Source organism: Doryrhamphus excisus, unplaced genomic scaffold, assembly GCF_030265055.1.
Source record: "Doryrhamphus excisus isolate RoL2022-K1 unplaced genomic scaffold, RoL_Dexc_1.0 HiC_scaffold_24, whole genome shotgun sequence".
In the NCBI taxonomy this organism is placed as follows: Eukaryota; Metazoa; Chordata; class Actinopteri; order Syngnathiformes; family Syngnathidae; genus Doryrhamphus; species Doryrhamphus excisus.
In genome coordinates, this window is record NW_026652242.1 from 585,480 (window position 1) to 602,599 (window position 17,120).

At 48.9% G+C, this 17,120-nt stretch overlaps 7 non-coding genes across 7 annotated transcripts; 1 reads left to right on the forward strand and 6 right to left on the reverse strand.

The window, feature by feature from the left end:
- Positions 1-90: 90 nt before the first annotated feature.
- On the reverse strand, positions 91-163 carry trnav-aac (transfer RNA valine (anticodon AAC)). Its single transcript has one exon. It is a non-coding gene; the product is annotated as a tRNA-Val (tRNA).
- A 611-nt stretch (positions 164-774) lies between these two features.
- Positions 775-847, reverse strand: trnav-cac (transfer RNA valine (anticodon CAC)). Its single transcript has one exon. It is a non-coding gene; the product is annotated as a tRNA-Val (tRNA).
- Positions 848-9,798: 8,951 nt separating this feature from the next.
- On the reverse strand, positions 9,799-9,872 carry trnat-ugu (transfer RNA threonine (anticodon UGU)). Its single transcript has one exon. It is a non-coding gene; the product is annotated as a tRNA-Thr (tRNA).
- A 3,641-nt stretch (positions 9,873-13,513) lies between these two features.
- On the forward strand, positions 13,514-13,595 carry trnas-gcu (transfer RNA serine (anticodon GCU)). The gene has a single exon. It is a non-coding gene; the product is annotated as a tRNA-Ser (tRNA).
- Positions 13,596-13,876: 281 nt separating this feature from the next.
- On the reverse strand, positions 13,877-13,949 carry trnak-cuu (transfer RNA lysine (anticodon CUU)). The gene has a single exon. It is a non-coding gene; the product is annotated as a tRNA-Lys (tRNA).
- Positions 13,950-14,920: 971 nt separating this feature from the next.
- On the reverse strand, positions 14,921-14,994 carry trnan-guu (transfer RNA asparagine (anticodon GUU)). The gene has a single exon. It is a non-coding gene; the product is annotated as a tRNA-Asn (tRNA).
- Positions 14,995-16,547: 1,553 nt separating this feature from the next.
- Positions 16,548-16,621, reverse strand: trnat-agu (transfer RNA threonine (anticodon AGU)). Its single transcript has one exon. It is a non-coding gene; the product is annotated as a tRNA-Thr (tRNA).
- Between the last annotated feature and the right edge of the window lie 499 nt (positions 16,622-17,120).

Below are 17,120 nucleotides of genomic sequence, written 5' to 3' on the forward strand. Positions count from 1 at the left end.
GTGTCAAGTCCCTTCAGAGATCAAGCACATGTCCTTGTTCCTATTTGTCACCTTAACTTTTTTTTTGTAAAAGAAGGACTTGAAAGGCCATGTTTCCACCCAGTTTCGAACTGGGGACCTTTTGCGTGTTAGGCAAACGTGATAACCGCTACACTATGGAAACCTGAAGGAAGGGGCTTTTAAGGGGACTGAGCTCAATTTTATTCCACACATTAAAAATGTTACAAAAACAGGATTTTATTTTTCATTTAAAGAATACAGCCAGAGTCCGCCCGTTCATCTCTCGGGCAAATAGAGAGATGCTGATGCATGCTTTTATTTCCAGTCGTATTGACTATTGCAATGCCCTGCTTTCTGGTCTTCCTAAAAGAAACATCACAAGTCTACAACTTTTACAGAACAACTTTTGCTGCACGTGTGCTGACGAGGACCAGAAGGCAGGCGCATATTACACCGCTTCTAAAATCACTGCATTGGCTCCCTGTATGTTTCAGGATCCATTTGAAGGTTCTCTTAATGGTTTTTAAATGCCTTGGGGGTTGTGGGCCTTCTTATTTTTTCTGAATTTCTTTTACGTTATGAACCCTCGCGGTCCATCAGGTCCTCCAACACCGACCTGTTATGTATTCCCAGCCCATCAGTCATCCGGGAAATATGGATTGTGTGTCCAAACTGGGGATGGATGCTCGTGTATACACCTTCAGACATCAAGCAAATATCCTTGTTCCCATTTGTCATCTTGATTTTTTTGTAAAAGGAGGTCTTGAAAGGCCATGTTTCCACCCAGTTTCGAACTGGGGACCTTTTGCGTGTGAGGCAAACGTGATAACCACTACACTATGGAAACCTGAAGGATGGGGCTTTTAAGGGGACTGGTGAAGTCACAAAGCAGTTGCCAAACAATGAAACACGACGATGTGTCCAAAGTGGGGGCAGATTGACAATTGTCCAAATGGACAAAGATGTCTCCTTTGTAGGGAAAATTGTTCCAGAAATAATGGGCTTTTCTTCAACAAAACAAGACATCACAATCGCGGCTTGAAAGAAACACCTTAGCCACCCTCGGGGTCACTTTGATATCTCGGTGGACTCAACTTGTGCCCCTGGAGTCAATGGTTTGTAACCTCCTCTAACATTGTCTGGATGTCTGGCCTTTTGAAGAATGAAGTTAAGGTCCTTTCAGCCAGCCAATAAGCCTTTTCAAATTATTTGCCAAGTCACAACATAAACAGGGATTGTTCTGAAAACCGGTCTTGAACCAGGGACCTTTAGAACTTCAGTCTAACGTTCTCCTAAGTGAGTATTTCAGCTTCTCAGGTGGTGTTCTGCTTTTTCAGACGTGGGTAAAAGTGGGGGCAGGGTGAATCTGTGTCTGTGCCACGTATGTTGCTGTGTACCTGGTCCAGTGTGTTCTCAACTTGGGTTGGAATGTCCCCATGCCGGTAACGGGTGGGGAATACAGTCCGTTGATGAGGATAAGAGCTACAGAAAATAGGAAGGATTTCACTGGTTGAAGTCTCCAGCTACCATAAAAACGGTCATGGGCCACAAGCCTGTTCTGAATTCCGCTTTGGCCAATCGACACTACATCAAGTCAGCAGCAGTCCTTGTTAGTATAGTGGCCAGTATCTCCGCCTGTCACATGGAAGATTACGCGGTTCGATTCCCAGACGGGGAGTTCCTGTTTTGTGTGTCACGTTGAACCTTGAGCAGGGTTGCGGTTGCAACAACCAGTCCGGGAGAACAAGACCTCTATTCATCTTCTTCTCCAAGTGCTCAGCTGTGTTGTACAATCTGACAGTCCTTTGCTACCAAATCATTCCAGTCGTGGATAATGGACCTGACAAGGAAAATGACAGCTGTGGGATTTCAACCAGTGGCTCCTCAGCGAAAGGAGCCTTAATCTGGTGCTTCAGACACTCATCCGCACAACCCAAAACGGTGCCCTGATCAGGAAAAAACTGTGACCTTGTGAGGTTCGCTGACAACGGAGGACACTGAAATGGAGCCGCACAAAGGAGGGTACCTGCACTGTTTACGTGTCCGTCGACCAGGTAGACCGGGATTCGATTGGCGGACTTGGAATTGTTTTTATGTGCAGTGACAGCAGTTCACAGACAGCGCTGAAAGATGACCCGAACCGTTCGACCGAGGACCAAGACAAATCCTATCTCCAGTCAAAACCTAACCAAATGTCAGTTCCCTGACCGGGAATCGGCCGCGGTGGTGAGAGCACCAAGTCCCAGCCACTAGACAACCAGGGACTGCATCATGTCTGCACTCTGAAAGGCAGAGACTGTGTCGCTTTGACGTACTCCAGCAAAGGAACCAAAATAGTTCTGAGACTGGACCTTCTCTGCCAACACTGCATCAGCAGGGGAATTAGCTCAAATGGTAGAGCGCTCGCTTAGCATGTGAGCGGTAGCGGGATCAACGCCCGCATTCTCCATAAACTCCTTTGTTTTTTTGATGAAATGTTCCCAAGTAGCGAATACTAATCCGGGCCCCACTCCCGATATCTAGGCCAAATACAGCCATAGGTATCACCCTAAACTGGATTCAGAGTCCAGAGTGCTAACCATTACACCATGGAACCCTTTGTTTTGGATGTGACTGGCACCTTCTGGCGTAACAATGGAGGCTTTGCAAACCAGGACAACAACTTTGCTCTCTGATGAGCGCAAAGTATTTTCGGGTACAATCCAGGGGTCTTGTGCTCTCATGATTATTTACACTCCATGTGGGCATGTGCCCCCATTAGTAATTTCTGGCAAGCAGTGTGCGAGGACCTTTCTTTGGCACTTGGGACCTCTATTCCTTCCTCACCTGTATTATGCTTGTTGGGTGATCTTTCTACAGTCAACGTAGAAACAAATCACACACAACTCCTCATCACAGCGTTAAGCATTGCCAAGAAAACCATTCTTATCAATTGGAAATCCAAAAAAAAACTGAACATAGCCCTTTTACAAAAATCTTCTGTTAGATCATATAGCAATTGAGAGAATGTCTGCTGAATCCAAAGAACAACTGTCAGAATTTCAATCTATATGGGCTCCAATAATTAATCTCTTAAATTAATCTCTTAATGTAATTCTCGAAGGGCTGAGTGTGCCTGTCTCTGCCCCTGGCGGTCTCGTTCCTCTGGCTTGGGGCATGGTCTTGGTCGCCGGGTTGCCCTGGCGTCTGGGGGGTGGGCGGGTGGGTGCCGTGTATCTCTGTCCCTTCCTGCTGGGCTGACCCCCTGGAGGTTCTGGTGGGGGTTGGTGGGGGGCTGTCCGGATCTGGGGATGGGGCGTGGGTGGGGTGGTGGTGGTCGTCCCGGGGGTGGTGCAGGCCGTCCCTCGGGGTGGTGGGTAAACGGGGAGCCGCATCCTGTGGGTGGTGGGCGCCTGCTGCTGCTGGGGGGGGCCTGTGTGCGTCCGGTGGCGCTGGTTCCTCCGCGGCCTCCCTCGCCCCTGGGGGTGGGCCGGGTTTGCCCTGGGTGCTCTGGCCTGGCTACTGTGTGGGACCGTGGGGTGTGGGCATGGGAGGCTTTGGCCCTGCCCTTGGTGTGGGCACGGGTGGTTATACCCCGCTGCCCTTGCAGAGCCTTCCCTCTTAGGTATGTACATGGCTATATATGTGTGTGTGTGTAGGTATGCATGTATATATTTATTATTATCATATCTAAAATAGCTAAAAGATCTAAATTATTAGAAAATATATTTTATATAAATTATTATATATTAAGTATCAATAGTAGTATCATTATTATACATACATAACTATCAATAAATATTATTATTATTACTATTATTATTATTATTACTATTATTGTTATTATTATTATTATTATTATTGTTATTATTATTATTATTGTTATTATTATTATTATTGTTATTATTATTACTATTATTATTATGGTTACTATTATTATTATTATTATCAATTACTTTACTTTATTTTTATTTTTTTTATTTATTATTTTTATTCTCAATTTTAATTTTTGTGTATGGTAGGTGTATGGCCCCGGGTGGGGCGCCTGGTAAGCTCATACGGGAGGGGGGGTCTCGTTTGTGCAGCTTGGGCTCTGGGTGGGGAGGTGCGGTGCTGGGGTGGGGCATTACCTGCTTCCCTCCCTTCGGTGGAGGGATGGCTGGGTTGTGGTGGATGTGGGGCGGGCGGGTGGGGGGCTGGCTGTGGGTGCGTGGGTAGCGGGGCGGATAGCGGTGGGGGTGGTGCTCTGCGCGGCGTGGGCCGGGATTAGCGGGGGGCTTGCTTGGGGGGCGGGGTGGTGGGCTCTGGGTCGTGGGGGGGGCCTCGACCAAGGGTTGGGGGGTGGGGCTGGCCGGTGGCTCACGGGCGCTGTGGTGGAGGGTGGGACTGGGGGGGGCATTCACTTTTTGCGGCTGTTGGGGTATCGTCTGCCTGGTGGGCTCTGCTGCCTGGTGTGTGTGTCTCTGTCCCGCCCTGGCACTCTTGGCTCACGAGCCCGGGGGGTGGGGTTGGGCTCTTCCCCATGCGGGTCCCGGTTCTCCTGCGGTCTCTGTGGTGTCACTCCCTGGGCTGCCATGGTGACGGATGTGTTGCCGGGGCGCGGTTCCTGCTGTTCTGGTGGTTGTAGGAGCAGCCTCGGGGCGTGTGGTTTGTCCGCGGCTCCTGGTGGTCCGGGGGTGGCATAGCTGGCTCAATCTCTGGTGGGGCCCTCCGGGGGGGAGCTGGCAGGCCGGACTGGCCGCCACGATGGGCTGGGTGGGGCCCGTGGTTGGTCCTGTGGCCCAGGGCTTGCTCCGGGCGGCTGGCTTGCCCGGCTCGGTTGGCCGGTAGTGCGGGGTGGGCGTGTGTGGGGCCCCGATCCTCCCTGCTGCACTGCACCACCTCACATACATGTAGGACTTTGGGGGGTGGCTTGCAACTGGTTTTGCCGGGGGCGAAGGGTTTCCTTGCGGATGCCCTTTTGTCCTCGGCATTCCTCTGGCTGGTCACCCTTCAATTTTAACCGCACCTTAGACACTCAGTTCTGGGGGGGGTCTGGGCAGGCAGGGGACCCACCATTGCTCAGCTTCCTTCCACACACACACACACACACATACACATACACCACACACATAGGTCAGCCCTATGGGACAGGCCTATTTTTAATTGCACTATCTACACAATACCATCTTCACACACACAGGTGTAGCGGGCTGGACCGGAGAGCCTACTGCCTACCCCCGCGATTGGCCCGCTGGCTGCTGGGGCTTGGCGGCTCGCTCGGGGTGCCCTGGGCTGCAGGATATTTTGGTCTGGTCTGCCTGGCCTTCCTGGGGGTCCCGCTGGAACCAGCTGACGCCGGGGCTTGCCCTGGTGTCATGGTTGGCGCTACCTCCCTGGATCTGTCCTGGGTCGCGGGCGCCAACGTGCCCTTGGGGGGCGTTTACCGGCCTCCAGGCAGTGGGGTCCGCGCTGCTGGTGGCCTGAAGTCTACGGTGGTGGCTTGGGGTTGTTGCGCTGTGGTGGCTGCTGCGGGGACCGGGCTGTGTGTTGGGAGGGGACCTGATCCTGCTCGTGGGTACGGGGGCCGGGGTGGCGTGTGGGGATGGGGAGCATGCTCCTCGGGGTGGGGCCTGCTGGTCCTATGCTCTGCCGCATCGCTGTCCCTGTCTTTGCCCATCCCCAGTCTTGCCTTAGGGCTCGTCGGGGATGGTTCTCCGGTACGTGGGCGGAGCGCTGCTGGTTCTGGGGGCGGGGGGGGGCTGGCCCTCCCGGTGGATGGTGGGGTCCTTCGGGGGCCTTGCGCTGGTCTTAACTCCTCGGCTCTGGTGCGTGGCCTCCCCGTGACTTGGAGCTATGGCTCTCCCTCACGGGGGTGAGCTGCCCGGTGGATGTCGGCCGGCGCAGTGGAGCGCCTCACCACTCGCCTGCTCGCCCCCTCCGCTTGCTCTTGTGCGGGCCTCCTCCCCTCGCCCGCTCCTTTGTCTGCCACACTGCAGTAGCCCTGATGCCGTGGTCGAGGGGAGTCTGGGGATGCTATGCCTTGGCGGTCCGTACCTCCCTGGGCTCGGGGCCTGGTTGTGGGTCTGGGACCCCTGGGTCCCCCACCCTGTGATGCCCCGGACGCCCCACCCGGGGACGTCCACAGCATGTGTGTGTATTGAGTGGATGGGGTGTGCATGTGTCTGAGTTTATTTTATATATTTATTGTTTTAAATACTTAGATAATTAATGATCAGTTTTATTATAATTATATATATATGTATATATATATATGTATATGTGTGGATGTGTATGTGGGTATATGGCCATGTAGATATACGGGGGGGGGGGCTCTGCGGGGGTCTGGCGTAGGGTGTTCCATCTCAACCGCCCGGTCCTCCATGGGGCAGTGTGCCCGGGCCTCTTCTGTCCTGGCCGGGGCGGTCCTATGTCGGTGGTCGGGCCTGGGGTTACCTGGGGCGGGCCGGGTTCTGCTTCCTGGGGGTGTGTGGGGGGCGGGAGGCGGTGCCTCCGGCCGTGGACGGGCTCCCTTCCGGCCGGCAGGGGCGCCCCTGTGCCCACGGGTGTGTGGCCTTCGATGCCCTTCTGCCCTAGTAGGGTATGGTCTCCCGCTGGTCTCGGGGGTGCGGCTCTCCTCCGGCCTGCTGGCGCCCTGTTGCCGGTTGGGATTGCTCCTCAATGGCCTCTTGCTGGTCTCTTCGGGGAGTTGCTTCGGGGGCGGGTCTTGGGGAGTCGGCCCTGGCTTTGCCCACACCCACGGGGCCGGAGGATCTCTGGCGGTGGGGGCTTGACCTGGCTGCGCGGGGCGGGGTTTGCTGGGTGGTAGAAGGCAGTCTCTCTTCTTTTGTCATTCTCAGTGACAATTACACATTCACACACTCGCATTCACATACACAACACACCTCCATATGGGCACTCACAGCACATGGGTGCTTCTCTATACAATCTACTATCTTATCCCTGATGTTTATATAGTATTGGTATGCTATTATTACAGTAATAATGATGTCAAGCAATGAGATTTTAATTACTGTAACTGTATGCTTGCAATTGTGTTTACTATCATGGGTCATGTCCTCATTGTTACTATTGCTACTGGTAAGTTGGACTGTTTCATTCCACTGATATCATCTCCAGTGTGACCCTTAGCCATCATTGACATTTAACTGTTCTGTTTGTCACTGTTGTTGTTTTGGGAATTCTTGTTGCTGCTGTTTTTGTCTCTCCCTCTACTGCCCCCCCCGACCCCACCTTTCTCTTCTCTCTTCTTCTTTTCTGTTCTTCTTCTTGCTCCGGTCCGGTCGTCCCAAATGGCATAACAAAGACATCAAATAACGGCAAATAAAATTTCATGGTACAGGGAAGTTGTAGCCAACACCTTTCCTGACACAGAGCAAATCTGTCTAGCATGTAAGGGCATTTAGATCAACAATACTATCTGCCCCAATGGCTGGACGGGACAAAAAAAAAAAAAAAAAAAAAAAGAACAGTTTCTTCCCGTCTGCTGTCAGCCTCATCAACAAGTCCCGGAACCAGCCAAGGTGTTGAGGGAATCTGTTTCAGGGGCCTTAAAATCTCATCTCTCTTATTTGCAGATGATGTGGTTCTTATGGCCTCTACGGGCTGTGACCTTCAGCGCTTACTGGGACGGTTTGCATCTGAGTGCGAAGCGTCTGGGATGAGACTCAGTACCTCCAAATCAGAGGCCGTGGTTCTCAGTCGTAAAAGGGTGGAGTGCTCCCTCCGGGTTGGGAATGAGGTCCTACCCCAGGTGGAGGAGTTTAGGTATCTTAGGTATGGTCACGAGTGAGGGAAAGTGGGAGCGTGAGGTCGACAGATGGATCGGCGCAGCCTCGGCAGTAATGTGGTCGCTGTAACAGACCGTTGTGGTTAAAAAAGCTCTCAATTTACCGGTCGATCTATGTTCCCACCCTCACCTATGGTCATGAGCTTTGGGTCATGACCGAAAGAATGACATCTCGGATACAGGCAGCTGAAATGAGTTTCCTCCGTAGGGTAGCTGGACTCACCCTAAGAGATAGGGTGAGGAGCTCAGTCATCCGGGAGGGCTCAGAGTAGAGCCGCTTCTCCTTCACATCGAGAGGAGTCAGTTGAGGTGGCTCGGGCATCTAGTCCGGATGCCTCCCGGACGCCTCCCTGGTGAGGTGTTCCGGGCATACCCAGCCGGGAAAAGGCCCCGGGGCAGACCTAGGACATGCTGGAGGGATTATGTCTCACAGCTGGCCTGGGAACACCTTGGTGTCCTCCCGGTGGAGATGGAGGAGGTGGCCGGAGACCGGGAAATCTGGGCTTCCCTACCAAGACTGCTGCCCCCCGCGACCTGGACCTGGATAAGCGGAGGAAGATTGATGGATGTGGAGGTGGAGAGGTGTGACATTTCTGATCAAATTCAGAGGTCATGTGTTGGTCCCGAAAACGGTCTTTGCACTTTTTTACACCGATGAAAGGTATAAAAACAGCCCTGTTGCATTCGGAATCGGACCCGGGTCTCCGGGTCTGCTGAAACGACCGAAACATTCCCCATTCATTTCCAATTATAGCGAAAGCCCATTATGAATGTAATATACTTTTGTCCAGGAGTGGCGCTGTGGCCGCTTTTTCCTCCATCCATGTTGAACTTTGGGTAATAAACAGCACAATTGCTTTTTCCGAGCGAGCGAGCGACGAGACGGACAAAACTACAGTAAAAGAAAACAGCACAAATACTTGAAAATATTTTGTCTTTGAACTGTTCTGCTTTCATGTTTTTATGTGGCTGTTTGTGGTGTGGCGGTGCCACTTCCGCTATTGTTCGTTATTTACGACCGCCACAGTATACCTATTACACGTAGTATACCTATTAGCATTAGCAACAGTTACATTACATTAGCAACAGCTTCAGCCAAAGCAAAGCCAGGTAAAAACTTAATCATGTGTCCCTTTGTTCTCATAGTTGCATCTTGTTTGAACCAAATTACAAATGTGTATTTCATGGTTTTATTTGCCAAGAGCCCAAAAAAGATTGTCCATCCAAACTTCTCCAACTGCTGCCCACACTGGACCAGTGAAGACTGGAGGGAGGGTATTTCTCCTTTCTATGAAAAGGAGAAACAAAGACGGCAAAATAAGTGAACAATACGTATATTTATTATTCATAACTGCTTACATGTAGATTATTATTTATTTTTTATTATTGAGAGTGTTCTTGAGTGTGGTACCCTGATAAATAAATATTCTTTGTTACATTGCATTGATCCTCTCGCCCGAAGACAGCTGGGATAGGCTCCAGCACCCCCCGCGACCCTTGTGAGGAAAAGCGGTAGAAAATGAATGAATGACATTGCATTGATTTTGTGTTTTATTTCAAGCACTGGTATCAATATAAGCCTGATAGGAATAGTTTGTAATGATATAGGGATTAATTGGAAAACAATAATATTGTGGAGAAGAAAACAGTCACTTGACTGATGACTTAGACGGGATTTGAAAACCTGAATTCATTTCTCTGAAGTCTCTCTGCTTCTCCAACGTCTCTCTTGCATCCCGATTGGCTGGCAGCAAATGTCAACACCACACGCGCGGCCCCCGCTTGGCAAGTGAGAATTCTACCACTGAACCACCAATGCCACGTGGGAACACACTGTAAGAGAAAAAAATTAAACTATCAAGTGGATGAGCCTCTGCAAAGTGGCGCTGAATGACAAAACATGGCGTAACGGGATCCACAACAATCATGTCAGCTGTGGATGCACCATTGACTCGTTTTTGAAGGGCAAGTGACAAAAAGAGGTACGTGGGTCAGAAATCAGCTGCCAAAGTTTCACGGACTAAGCAGCCAGGCACTGCTGGGATTTGAACCCAGGATTTCCTGTTTACAAGACAGGCACTTTGACCAGCTAAGCCACAGCGCCAGCCGAGGAAGTCACCCTGGCAATGCTACCTTTACTCTTCTAGACATAAACTGCTCCAACGCTGAGATGATGCCATTTGTCGTGTGTCATTCGGTCAGCAGGGGGAGAATCCCGTATATTTGGCACCGATACAAAGGGTTTACCAATTGGGAAGAATGCAAGGGCTCTCCACAAGTGTCACACAAGGGTCTAGAAACGGTCCCTGGGACTGACACAAATAACTAGGCTGTTAATCTGGACTAACTGTTAGAATAAAAAGTAAATTCAATTATTATAGTGTTAAGTTATCACCCTTATATCCGTTTGCTTAGACGATAGACAGGAACATTCCAAGACGCTGACCAGCAACTCCCAGCACCACTAATCTTGCAGGTGCCTGGGAATATCAGTAGCTACCTTGAAGATGTTCCTGTTCATCATGCAAAATGCGCCAAGATAAGAACACATAAGAACACAAAAAGTAATTGCTCTCACATACACACACACACATAGACAACAAGTACAGCTCGTGCAACTGCTTGCTTCCCCCTCCCCTTAGATTTGCACAACCATGTATTAGGGACCTCCTAAAGAAAATAAAAAGAGAGGAGCATGAATGGCATCCTCAGAGTGGAGCGGCATGTCACTGGGTTTGTTTTTTCACTCTTCTCGCTGCGAGAAATTTTGAATTTTGTTGTCTGTCTCTTCTGTAATTAAAGTGTCACAGGAGTTTGAACCTGAACCTGAAGTTTGGTGCTGCATTCAGGTTGCAGTCTCTAATGAGGCGTGGGTTTGAGTCCCACTTCTGACAGCTTCTTGCATCTTGAAGTGGCGTCACCCTTCATTCTAAAGTGGCCGAGGCTGCTCCTCATGGGCAGTAAACCAGGGGTGCTTTTCAAAATGACCGCTGCTGAAAAGTATACAAAGCAGACCTATTGCATTCTGGGGTCTTGCGTTTCTCCAGAAAACAGTCTTTGTTCTTCAACATGACCTCTGATAAAAAGTATGAAAACCAGAGTCATGGAAATACCAGTAGAGGACTGCTGGAATTAGAACCAATGAGCCCCTCTTTGCTTGGCATGTAATTTGACCAACTAAAGCATAGTGCCTGCGAAGCATGCAAACTTGACAATGATGCCTTTAGTAAAAAAGGAAATCCTGTGCATCTGGCACCGACACAAAAACAGTTCACCAATGGGGAAAAATGTTCATAAAAGGGAGGGAGCCCAAAGCCAAACACATGTGTCAATTGAGCGGCCCTGGGTGGGCTCGAACCGCCAACCTCTCAGTTAACAGCCGAACGCGCTGACCAATTGCTGCATAGAGACTACATCCGCATCACTGCAGTAAGGTTTCAGTAAGTTTCCACTTTTGACAGAAAGTTGCAAATACTCAAGTGCTGTCCACCTTAACTCTCAGGTGGTCCGGTCTGTTACTTTTCAGGTGTCATTCTGAATTCTGCCCTTTGGCAGGAAAAGAGCCTTTGTCCTTTTTCAACATGAGCTCTGGGTAAAAGCTTAGATATACTGTATTGGCCGGGAATCAGACCCGGGCCTCCCGCTTGGCAAGCGAGAATTCTACCACTGAACCACCAATGCCCGCCTGAGGTGCCTACCTTTTAACTGGAACTGGAAAGGCTTGTGTAGCCCCGCACACAAACCAAGTGTCTTCCTCACATGCACACCCAATGTGGGTCTCAAACCCAGGACCCTGAGAGTAAGAGTCTCATGCTCTACCCACTGAGCTAACCAGGCCTTTTTCTGCTGTAGATATAATTTTTTGTTTTTCTTTTTTATCGATGTGGCCATCTTGATGTTTGATCAATTCCACAGACAACCTTGTTTCAGAAGGAGTGAGACTTTCAGTCATCTGTAGTTCTACAGTCTCCGACTCAGGCAACATCTTTGTACCCGACATTTCCAATTTATGATCACTCTGCAACCGCCCCTGAACAGACACCCATGTCCACCCTCTCTTGGGGAACTATTGACTCGACTCAATTAAATGACTAAAACTAAAACCAAAAGACCATAGTTGGAATCCTCCCAGCCTCGTTGGCATATCAACGAGTATGTCCACACCCCGAGGTTATCAAACTCGCTCCCAAGGAAATGTTGGAACTCGGGAAAGCATTAATGGCAAGAAGTAGGATTAAGAATCCTACTTCTTGCCAAAACCTACCCTTTGAAGTAGAAGGAGAAGCCTACCCTATGGTAGAAGATAAGATATGCCTTTATTCACCCCTCAGTGGGAAAATTTGCAAGTTCCTGCAAGTTCCGCAACAGCAGGGGGAGTACCTCAGTATGTTTACAGACCATGGACTCCTCCTAAATTTAGATAAATAGCCTTATCCATGCCAAAACCACACAACAACCTTGACCAAATCCTGACTGACATAACTGACTTGGTACATAATCACCGTCTCAACGGCACTGAATTAGCCCAACTGTTGACATTGACCACAGGCTCCAAGTATGGTGCTTTTTGTACGGCCATTTAGCCAATTCTGCCAAAGAGGAATTCAGAACACGCTCGTGGCCCATTGCCATTTTTATGGTACCTGGCGACTTCAACCAGTGAACTCCACTGTACCACTTATCCTCATCAACGGACTGTATTCCCCACCCTTTACCAGCATGGGGACATTCCAACCCAAGATGAGAACACACTGGACCAGGTACACAGCAACATAGTACGTGGCACAGACACAGCGTCACCCTTCCCCCACTTTTAGCCCAGACTGAAAAAGCAGAGAACCCCCTTTGCAGCTGAAATTGTTCAGTTGGGAGAGCGTTGGATTGAATCTCTAAAGGTCCCTGGTTCAATCCCAGTTTTCAGCACAATCGCTGTTTACATGGTGAGTTGGCAAATAAAAGGTGTAAAGGTGTGACATTGTTCTCTTGATTTCATCAACATCGATCACGACAACACAGCCAGACAATTACATATTAAGACCAGACAAGTGCAGTTGGGAGGTGACGTACAACAAATGTTCACAGCATTAGGTCTGCAAAGTGTTCAGCTGATGCACATTTACTGGAAAGGAAAATGGGCTTTTGTCACGGTAGCCATGCCGACACGAGCTAAAATGTTTCTCCCGCCAGGACAACACCCACATGAAATTCAAGCTTTGCTCGCAGACAAATAAGAACCAGCTGAAATGAGCAATCTGCACCTCCAAGTCTGAGTTTATGGTTCTTGCCCAGAAAAGCATAGCTCACAGCCGTAATTGTATAGTGGTTCCTACTCTGTGTTGTGGCCACATGAACCCCGGCCGATTCAGGGTCATGGCAGGTGTGTGTTGCTTTTGTAATTGTATTGTCTGAAAAGACAAGATTGTCTGTCCACTTGAAGCGTGGTGCTATAAAAATACACTAGTTTTGACCACACCTGTATTTTTAGTAAACATTATTAGCATGCAATGAATCAAAGTATAAGGTACGATGTCGGAGATCGAGAACGCTTTTGTTGGCAAAAAAGCCATAACATATCATTTCGACAATAAGGATATCAAACCCGCTATTTCTTGCATGTAAACCAAGAAACTCTGGCCTTTGAGTTAAATCCCCCCGCTGCACAGGAAGGCTGCCACATATTCTGCAACACCAAAACACTAACTAAGATGTGTCATTTTGAGTCAACAAGACCATGTCCACAAAGGAGATGAGGTGACCGAGAGGTTAAGGTGATGGACTGCTAATCCATTGTGTTCTGCACGCATGGGTTCGAATCCCATCCTCATCGGACTATACTAATGCACCAGTTTTGACACCACCTGTGTTTTTAGGAAACATCATTAGAATGCAATTAATCCAAGCATCCGGTACGATGTGGGAGATTGAGAATGCTTTTTGCAGGCAGGCATCGATTCCACTTCATCTCACATGCGAAGTGAGCGCTCTACCATTTGTGGTCCTACAAGAATGGGATTTGTTTTTGTGTACTTCGAATGAAATGTTTTCCGCATGTTGCAGAATTTTCCACAGGAAAGAAATCTTTAAGATGTATCACCAAAAGAGCTGAACCGCCCAATGTGGGGCTCGAACCCACGACCCTGAGATTAAGAGTCTCATGCTCTCCCGACTGAGCTAACCGGGCATTTTACTGCCACGATATCACTTTTTAATTTTTTTGAATTGATGTGGTCTTCTTGATGTTTGATCAATTCCACACCCAACCTAGTTTCTCAGGGAACAAAGGAGCGAGAGGTTCAGTCATAGCTGAGAACTTTGGAAGTGTAGTCATCTTAACCCTCCTGTTATGTTCATTTGCCAGGAACAGCCATGATGTTCCCGGGTCAGTTTGCATGTTTATTTATCTGAAAGATGTCCAACACCAAAAAAATCCCCACAAGCATTGTTAGTTATTCACTACTAACTCCATTACTAACTATTCTATCAATGTTTAGAGCAATGGTGTACCTTACCTCTCACAGGTAGTGGTTTAATTAATTTTAATTAATTAATTAATTGAATGAATCAGAGGCATCATGACCAGTCTGCATCAAAACATTATCTGAAATCCTGTGGCAGGTTTCTGGCATTGATTCTTAATTCAGTTGCCATCCCTGATAGATGGTAATGGTAATGGTAATCATGCCCGCGTGGCAGGCGAGTCTCTTTGCTTGTCTGACGTCTGTGTCGCATCCTGATTGGCTGGCAGCAAATGTCAACAACACGCGCGCGGCCCCCGCTTGGCAAGTGAGAATTCTACCACTGAACCACCAATGCCACGTGGGGACACCCTGCTTACCAGTTGATGGGGTTTGACTTGATTCCTTTTAACATAAAAGCATTCTGTCGTCTCTTAATCTATAATCCTGGCTGGCGCTTTTGCAAAAGATAATATTTTCAAGCAGAGCTTCTGTGTTTCACCAGACCTGTGCAGAAACAAACTGAAATCTGTGACTTGATCAACCTAACTTCTGATCAAATGTGTTAGACCATGGAAGCTGGAATGTGCTTTTGAAAAGTCATTGACACGCAGTTTGCCAATTTGGAACCACACAAGTGCTGTGCAAGAGTGGAGCGCAAACATGAATGAACAGTGACACTGATGCATCCAGAGAACGTCCCTGGGTGGGCTCGAACCACCAGCCTCCCGGTTAACAGCCGAGCGCGCTGACCGATTGCGCCACAGAGACGCACACGCTGCCAACTTCTGTTCAGTTGAAGCCATACTAACGCATGCTATGCGTCCAGCATGCCCTTTGTTTTGGATGTGACTCGCACCTTCTGGTGTAACAATCGAGGCATTGCAAACCAGGACACCAGCTTTACTCTTTGATGAACGCAAAGTATTTTTGGGTACAATCCAGGGGTCTTGTGCTCTCAGGGAAATGGCTCTGTCCTTTTTCAACATGAGTTGAGACGAAATGTATTAAAATAGACAGACTGCATTGGTCACTCAATCAGAATTTCTCCGTTTGCCAATTTCAGACTGCGTGACAAAGAATCAAGTCAAACTCCATCGACAGGATGGACAGGGGACAACAAAGCAGGGAAGATAAGGGATAGGGAGGAGAGGGGAAAGATGAGACCGCCTTTGTTAAGAGCCAGAGAAGAAGCTCTCATCTCTGCAAGGTCAAGTACAGTATGCCAGAAGATTTTACCTTGTGAGTTGTCCTCATTCAACAACGGCCTGGATAGCTCAGTTGGTAGCGCATCAGACTTTTAATCTGAGGGTCCAGAGATCAAGTCCCTGTTCAGGCGGTGAAGGTAGGCCCCTTCCCTGAATAACTTGTTTAAGTAAACCTTTGCGATCTTCCAGGACTGTGGGTAAACGCCATTCTCAATAATTAAATTGAAGATACAGTGCGAGACAGGCACTTTGACCAGCTTAGCCACAGCGCCAGCTGTGCATCTGGCACCAACACAAAAACAGTTCGCCAATGGGGAAAAATGTTCATACAAGGGAGGGAGTCCAAAGTCCAACACGTGTGAAATGAGAGTCCCTGGGTGGGCTCAAACCACCAACCTCTCAGTTAACAGCCAAACGCGCTGACCAATTGCGTGACAGAGACTACAACAGCACACAAGGAATAACTTGTTTAAGTAAACCTTTTCGACCTAGCACCTTTGCGATCTTCCAGGACTGTGGGTAAACACAATTCTCAATAATTAAATTGAAGATATGAGTTTCTCATGGAACACAAGGAGTGAGAGGTTCAGTCATCACTGGGAACTTTGGAAGTGTAGTCACCTTAAGTCAGGTCTGCTTTGGTGAACTTCAGAGGCATCATGACCAGTCTGCATCAAAACATTATCTGAAATCCTGTGGCAGGTTTCTGGCATTGGTTCTTAATTCAGTTGCCATCCCTGATAGATGGTATTGGTAATGGTAATCATGCCCGCATGGCAGGCGAGTCTCTTTGCTTGTCTGACGTCTGTGTCGCATCCTGATTGGCTGGCAGCAAATGTCTGAGAATTCTACCACTGAACCACCAATGCCACGTGGGGACACACTGTAAGAGAAAAAAAATTCAACTGTCAAGTGGATGAGCCTCTGCAAAGTGGCGCTGAATGACAAAACATCACAATGTCATACTCTTTGGATTCAAGCACCTTCTGGCGTAATGGGATCCACAACAATCACGTCAGCTGTGGATGCAACGTCAATTCGTTCTTGAAGGGCAAGTGACAAAAAGAAGTACATGGTTCAGAAATCAGCTGCCAAAGTTTCACTGACCAAGCACCCAGGCACTGCTGGGATTTGAACCCAGGATCACCTGTTTACTAGACAGGCACTTTGACCAGCTTAGCCACAGTGCCAGCTGTGCATCTGGCACCAACACAAAAACAGTTCGTCAATGGAGAAAAATGGTCATACAAGGGACAGAGTCCAAAGTCCAACACATGTGTGAATTGAGAGTCCCTGTCAGGTTCAAACTCCTCCAGGTCTCTGGTGGTGAAGAAGGGGAAAGTCACAGACCAGTTTCGCTTCTCAGTCAGAGGCACCCAGATTCCATCGGTGGGGGAGAAGCCAGTTAAGAGCCTGGGCAAGATCTATGACTGTACCTTGAAGGACACCGGAGCACTCCAAGCAACATCAGAGGAGTTGGGAACCTGGCTGACCGCAGTGGATAAGTCAGGATTACCAAGTTTACCAAGTTTAAAGCCTGGATCTACCAACACGGTATCCTGCCACGCCTACTCTGGCCGCTGCTGGTCTACAATGTGCCACTGACCACCGTCAAGGGCTTCGAGAGGAAGGTCAGCTGTTTCCTGCGGAAGTGGTTGGGCTTACCGCGAAGCCTCAGCACCATCGCCT